This window comes from Anneissia japonica, unplaced genomic scaffold, assembly GCF_011630105.1.
Source record: "Anneissia japonica isolate Jap-2015-1 unplaced genomic scaffold, ASM1163010v1 scaffold4260_len236652_cov185, whole genome shotgun sequence".
NCBI classification, from domain to species: domain Eukaryota; kingdom Metazoa; phylum Echinodermata; class Crinoidea; order Comatulida; family Comatulidae; genus Anneissia; species Anneissia japonica.
Window position 1 is genome coordinate 226,534 of NW_022757652.1, and position 8,473 is coordinate 235,006.

The window sequence follows — 8,473 nt, forward strand, 5'->3', positions numbered from 1 at the left end:
AACATGATGTATAGTGGGAAAATGTATTGATAATTTAAAACAGTGGCTATTAAAATAGCAGTTTATCATTAAATCAAAATTTTTGAATAAAAAGGCAGTGCCAGTATATTTTGAATAATCATTCTATGGCAAAAATATTTACAATTACACTTTTTGCTACATAACCCAACTCCTACAAATTTGTGGAATTTGTGATATTAATAATAAAAACCTCACAGAATAGGCAAATGCTACAGTATGTTTTCGCTGCTTGAAAACAAAACGTATACTGTACCCACTATACATCATTTGACCCTTATAATAGATTGCATTTATTGTTGTTATTTGTTGTTGAAAATGTGATGGCAACACACATCACATATTGCTGCTGTTATATTTCCAGAGTACAGTTGCTGTGTTCTTTCCTATTTCTCATTAATGAATTCTGTAAATTCATGACCTAAAGATGGTCCCGCTGATTTAGTATGTCAACAGTTTGACCGCTACAAAAGCCTACAAAATTATATCAGATTCTTTTGTCTTGGCTATATAATTAAAATGTGATTCTAGCACACACATACAGTACCTAGTTGAAAGGTCTAGTTAAATTGTGTACAGAACTTTATTACTGAATGAGAATTATTTTTTTAAATCGTAGTTGCTTGAAATTAAACAGATGGTTGTATTACGTTACAAAACAAGAATTTCATACTAAAAAAGACTAAGTAAGTAATTTACACTACTATAGAGATTATATCTATACTTTATTTGCTTAGATAAAATGTTCTGAAGTATTTAAACAGAGTTGTTTTAGAAGTTGTTAAAATTTGCTAAGATTTCCTGATTTTAAAGATGTCTGGTTTATTTAGCATGTCAAAAGTTCGACCGTTACACATTATTCTATATAACTGAGCTACATCAGCAAGTTTAAAGACAATGGAGGTTGGTTTGTAAGTTCATGGAAACAATAGATATGAATTACTTTATGACTGAATTATACTTTCCAGTCTGTTAGAAGGTGTTAAATATAATTAATTTACTTGACAAAAATATCATTATCAATATTGAATGAAAACCAGTGTTAGACATCACTTTGAAAAAATAACATGATGTGGAGTGAATATACGAGATTGATATTTTGTATACAACACTTTGGGTACAAATGTAAAATAAATCAGGCAAAATATGACAGAGAAAAATGTCCATTGTGTGATCTTTTTAATTTCATGTATGTCAATGTTACAACCGTTAAAAAGTGCATTGCCAGTCACTGTATATGCTTTTTCTATTTACACAGAATAAAAGTTATATTCTCACGATTTTTTCTGGAAACAAGAATATCTCAGCTACTAGTTCTCAAATTTTCCTAACAATTTAGTCTAGTTAAAATTTTTGAGTGTTTTTCACACCAGCAATGTCCATTTACTGTGAAATTGCCCACCTTCTAGAAATGGACATAACAGGTATTTTCAGAAGTGTGTGTCAGCATGATTTCTCAATAAAATTCATGAAAATGCATTATAGATTCAAAAATATAGTTATAAATTTATGGAGGAGGAAGAGGATGCATGAACACCCCCTAGATACACCACAGAGTACGTATGACCATTCTGCAGAGCAAAAGTACCAGAGAAAATGCCGGCAGAGGTACCAACAAAAAGGTGTTAATGGACAGATTATAACTGAATTTTTTGTGAAGCCTTTCCTGATTTTACTATTAAAAAAGTCATCAATAATTAATTATTGAATTTTAAAGAAGACATTGTCATCTGGATCACAACGAATTCAGAATAATTTGCACGAAACATAATGAACATTGTAAATAGTGAGCATGTGATTTAAATATCTGTGTTCCTCCTGTTTTGTTAGGCAATCTTTTATAAGTAAAGTATCTTTTTACCATAATAAGTCTACAAGACTGAGGTAGAGTAACCATGAATTGGTATAATTGGTATGTTCAATACATTGCTTTTTTTTCTCCAGAATGTTTGTCAGTTTCGTTTACCAGGACCATGGTCCTGTTACATGTACTCCAACATCAACCAATGAAAAAAGGTATCCACACACCATCAAAATCTCAATGATTTCAAAGCCCAATATGGATTAAAATACTTCTCTGCTGAATGATTTCACTACAGTAGTCTTGATGTATTAGCATCTAGCCAAGTAAATACTGTAGTTACTGAATATTGAATGGTAGAAACCCAGCATGAAAGATATTCCTGCAGTAACTTTCCATCAGAAGTCTCTTTGTGTCCCAACATCAAAATCCCAATGATTTTACAGCCAGATATCATTAGTTAAAACACTTCTTCTCCGCTTCCTGCCAAATGAATAATTCCTTTTGAATTTTAGTACAGGTAACCATGTATAATCAGCTAGTAAAAAGTTATTGAATAGTTGGCACCAGTTTATGAAAGATATTCCTGCAGCAACTTTCCATCAGAAGTCTCTTTGTGATCAAAATCTCAGAGACTTCACAGCCAGATATACTGTAAGTTAAAGTACTTATCTACTCTCTGCTGTTTGAAAAATGAATGATTTCTTTGAATTTCAATATAGGTTTTTATAATCAGCAAGTAAAGAGTTATTAAATAGTGCGCACCAGTATGAAAGATATTCCTGCAGCAACTTTCCATCAGAAGTCTCTTTGTGTACAACATCAAAACCTCAATGACTTCACAGCCAGATAAACTGTAAGTTAAGTACTTCCCTACTCTCTGCTCTCTGAAAAGTGGATAGTCATCCTTAAATCAAACAAGTTGTTGGTTAAAAAATTTCTTCAGTATCCACGGGAAGTTTAGTAAAAAGTTCCAAATCAGTTTCTTTATTATCAACTTGAACATCAATCAATCAGGTACAAAGTGTATTACAATTGTTAATTTTGTCAAACAGTTAATCAACACTTTCTTTTTTCACTGCAAACAATATACATGAGGAATACAGACCAGTTTAAATGTACTTGGGATTTAGTTTTTGCAATGTCAGTAGGGTTGTGTATAATTTTAAAATGTGATGCAAAAAATGTGACTTTACAATTCATAATATTTACAATGTTCATTAAAGTAATGGTTGAAATTTGGTAACCACGCTAAATAAACCGTTGATGTGAATAATTATAAACTTCCAATATCAACAAAATTTCTTTTCAAGATTTTGCATCATGAAAATTATCAATTTACTTTAGAAATTGAAGATTTGAAAAAACTAAATGAATGGTCAGATCAGAGGTATTAGGACCTACAGTATGTCTACCGCCATGTTTGAACATTAATCTAATTGGCAGACATATTTTAATTCTCTCATTTTTTTAATTAGATTTCTGTGGCAGTAAACAGTATGATAATGGAATTGATTTTAAAACTGCTATAGACAGTAGGTGATGCCTTGTAAACACTTGTGCACTCAGCATACCGAATGTTCTGCTAGTATTAACCATCATGAAACTGATAGTGAAGCAAAATTTAATTAAGACTTTGAACAATGCTTGACCATGTGTCTCTCATAATTTCAATAGACTAGACTAAGGTAGTTTTTGCTACTGCAAAACGGGTCCATGCTCTGGCTGTCTCCCAGGGAAGGGGTACGCCGGATAGTAGTGTTTTCCGGATGTGTCCAGGCCTTTCTGGCCATATTCCAGCTATAAAGTGGAACTTGCTTGCTGGGGGGAGGGAATGGGGCCATCACTGCCCATACACATTTTGACAATCTTATTGGCTGGTCTCCATGCTGACCTGATTGACTGGAATATTCCATTAAAAAAAACACTTATACACAGTTGCAGATACATGTACTTGGAATGGGAAGCTCAACAGAGTTTGCATGGTGAGAAAAAATTTAAATTTCGGTACACCATGTGTAAAGGCCAACTCAGACAGCGTCGTACGATGCAGAACGATGTGATTTGTTGTCGTGTCATGTCTGTGTGTGTTAAACACAGATGCGTCGAGGGCAATCACGTCGCAGAATATTAAACATGTTTAATATTTCTCACGACGGCTTAAGACTGACCCCGACGATAAATCGGGTTGGGCTGCGTCGGCAGATGCTGTCTGAGTTGGCCTTAAGTATAGGGCTTTACAAAAATATTGGTTGGTTGCTCAACTTCTATGTTACAGACAATATATTTAAGAGGGTAGCAAATTATGACTGAGAACACAATTTAAGAAGAAGATAATTGTATATTCTTTTCCAGGGCCGATACAATAAAGGTAATCAATCCAATACACAGTTTGCCATTTGCAATTGTTGAATTGGTCGACCATGCAGAAAATCGAAGTGAACAACACTGTGTTTCTAGCAACAATGCAGAAGTACAACATACATTGGACTTTTGTGTCAAAGAAACTATAACTGGATCTGGCAAAAGCTTAGTCGAAAAGCACCAAAGATTGATACCAGAAATTGTAGTTTTAAACAATTCAAAAGGTATTTACTACTGAAATGTACACTAAGGATTTCTAAACAAAAAAGGTTTTTTTTATAACTTTATAAAATTTGTCTTTTCAGTAATAAACTACAGCCTATACTGTAATTGATACCTTTAACTGGTATTTCATTTGAGTTAACTGTGAGGCTGGCTTGTCCGAGCACAAAGAGCTTATTTTACAATTCGGACTGCTCTTGAGAGACTTGTACATGTTGCAGATACGAGTACTTGGAATGAGAAGTTCAAGAAAGTGTGCATGGTGAGTAAGAATAAAACAAATAAACTTTCGGTACACCATGTGTAAGAATATGGCTTTAAAAAAACCACTGGTTGGTTGGTTGCTCAACTTCTAGACAATTTGCAAATCAGAAACTTTCAATTATTTTAGAGTTTATTTAAAAGTGTTAGCAAATTATCACCTCACCAGAACACTATTATCAAGAGAAGATGGCAATTCCTGTAGACTGTTTTAAAACCAAGATCATGGATGTGCTTTGTCAATAACATTTATGTCAAAATTGCCATTTAGCTTGCTCAATTCAACTATGTTTTTTAAATCACCTGCAAGTTAATATACAAGTGTATCAGTGATTATCATCACTTCAATGGAGAAGAAGTATTCCTGTCCAATTCAAGTCTAGCTGGGTTGCTGAATTTGACTTCTATCGATAACTTTTATTCTTAGTATGAGAAATGTATTACAAGGCAAAATAACATGCACCTGTAGGAATGTTTACTGAAAGTATGAGTAGGCAGGTACCTCAGTAGGACAAAAAAAAAGTCACAATTCAACGAGGAGGTGAAAGTATATGGGCAAACATTAATCTTTCTAATAATAAATTGTTAGTAGTCTTTCTAATAATAATTGTAGTGATACCATCTAATTGGTATTTATTGTGCTGGCTTGTCCAAGTGCGAAGACCAGTCTTTTACTTGTCAGACTGCTCTTCAGACAGACTAAAAATATTTTATTTGGTTCCCGTACTCCCTACCCTTTCAAGTTCCTGTAAAATGTTGGCCTCTTTGGGCCTGTTCGAGCGAAAAAATATCTGTGCGATTTACCAGTTAATTCACCGGTACATACTTTCTAAAACAACTGGGACACTAGTCTAATTACCTTACCATCTGGATTATCCGCGACAATTTTGACCACCAAATTGCTGGGTAGAATACCGTGTATGGAATGTCCATGGAGCCGGAGGCGATGATAAATCAACCCTAATTGTTTTTCCAAATGTTTTGTCCACAGACAACAGCATGAAATTTAATAGGTTACGGCCCAGGCGTGATTGCAGCTCTCCTTCGGCTAATCACACATGCACAACGAAATCTAAATTTAGTAGCATAGCTACGCGATCGATTTGTAGATTTACCATCATTTGGAGAAATAAACTTAAATAAACTAGCCTACGTACAAATTTTAAAGCAGCCATAATAAGTTATTGTGCTACATTATCGCTCCACCATGCAGCGCTGTGTGTTCGTGGGCCGGTTATAGCAAGGAGGTATACCTCCTTGGTTATAGCAGCAGTAGCAAGTAAACAAAGAATGGGTTGTTGACAGTTGTTGACCATGGGATAAGTTAAAATTTACTTCCAGAGTAGTATCGTTACACGTATTTACTGTGAGCTAAAACTTGCTCGAACAATCGACCACCCGCTGAGTACTCAGCGCGATTACCCAGTGAAATAAACGGAATACGGTTGGCGTTTTTTGCTCGAACAGGCCCTTGGGCATTTACAGTAGTCTTCACATACTTTGTGAGAGTCAGACTAGAAATTGTTGAACATACAAAAGGAATGTAACAGACTTACTACTTACAGTCTTAGAAATACAGAATCTATACTGTAATGAAAGGCGAGACCTAAAACTATATAAATAAATAACGTTCTAAAATCTACATCTTATTTCTGATGAGCACCAAAATCGAGGGGACCGAGATACATGTAGTGATGTCGAGGTAGTGAAAGTTTAAGGTAAAATGGTCCAATAGTTTTTGAGTTAGGCATACCTGCCAACATTCGAATATCAAAAATAGGGATGTTATTCATTGGTGCCCCCAACCCAAAACAATTTGTAAGATGGTAATTATATCCTAATTCCTGTACATTGCTTTAAATAAAAAACAAGAGTTACTTAATTTCAAATGTACTGTTTATTTACCACACAACCAACACAAATTAAGTTACATTTTAATCAGTAGGCCTACAGACTTGTGTTCACCCCAGGATTGTTTTAAGGTGTAATGGGAAAACGCGACACCTACAGTAGTTCGGCGCATAATTTCCCACATTGCTGCCGTTGTGTTAGTCCTGCTTTAAAGCAATAAAATTAATTAGACCCAATAAAAAAAATCATTAGTTTTATTCAATGGTACTGGAAAAAAAAAGTTATTTTTTTTTTGAATTTTTTTTTTTTTTTTTGAATTGGATGGTTAGTATATTGTTTTATTGGGTTTTTTTTTTGGAATTGTTAGTATATTGTTTGTACTTGTCTCAATCATGTTTTACCTTAAATATCAATGCACCAGCAAACAACATTAAATTTCTACCACAACAGTCATTTTTCTGGAAATTGGGAAGATGATAAAACACCATTCAGATAAAAAGAGTATGGAAATAATGTGGAGATTGATGCACCTGCACCAATAATAAGTACCAAGTTGATGACTGGGTACTAGTTAGTCATGAAAATAATCAGTACCAAGGTTTAGTAAAGAAAGTCATCGGTGATAACCTTGAAGTTAGTTGCTTAGAATCCTATGGTCCATCCCACTGGAGATGGCCAAACAAACCTGATATCATTTGGTATTTCAATCTGATAACTTGATGTACAAGAGCAGGTGAACACTGCCAGTAGATGTCTGTTAAAATTCTGTCCTGCCACTACAGCAAATAAGTTTGTTGTTGTTATTGAAGGAATACTGAAATCTCAAGTTAAAATAAACACCTCCTCAAAAAGTTTTTGGATTAGGCCCTGCTACTGCATGATAAGAGCACAACCTGAACTTGTCAATGAGAAATATGACTTGGGGTATACAAAATGTCAAATAAAAACCAGAGCCTTGCAGGCGTCAACGTTCCTATGCATGATACAGGACTTAAAAAGTATATAGGCCCTATATATATATACATGTGTATATATATACACGTACATATACATACACATATACACCTATATATATATATACGTATATATACGTATACATGTATATATATATATGTATATACGCGCACGTGTATATATATATGCATGTATATTATACGTGTATATATATGTGTACATGTGTATATATATATATATATATATACGTGTACATGTGTATCTGGGATGTAATTGTGCAGGGCGGAGCCGGGCGGGGCCGCCCTGCCTAAACGTCTTCATATCCGCCCATCCCGAATTCTTTTTTGCGAGATATCATCACATATTTCTAGCCTCAAGCCTCATGCAAGCAGCCTAGCAAATAAAACAACATCGGAAAACCAACCAAGTGGAACTGCCAGGCTTTAGCGCTGATTGGACGCTCACGTTCTACTTGACTGAACAGTAAACTATGTGATTAGCTGGAAATTGACACTTTGCGTCCTATCAGTCACGTGATCTGTATGTGGTATTGAGTGTGTTATTGTTTTGAACGCTCGAGTTAATACAATGTAAAGATGGCCAAAGCGAGTATAAATCGCTGAATGTCTGTTGTAAACGACATCAGAATTGCAGTGTCTGTATTTTTAGAAGTGAAATTTCTTTTACCAAATCACTGACAAATGTTCCAACATTTATGTTGGAGAGGTTAAGCCAATATACATCAAAGGGAGTAAAATATAGCGATGGTAAAACTTGGACATTTTTTAAAGAGAAGTAGGCCTAGCCTATGGGGATTGTGAATGATTCCCGTACGCTGTGCGCTACGTGACCCGTGGCAATCACTGGTCGGAAGGCTAAGAATAAAGCATAAAATCACAGCTTACAGCAAACATTTTTTTAATGTACAGCGACAAAGTGTTACATGAATGCCAGTTATATACTACAGGCACATTTTTGAATTAGTTTTCATATATATATATA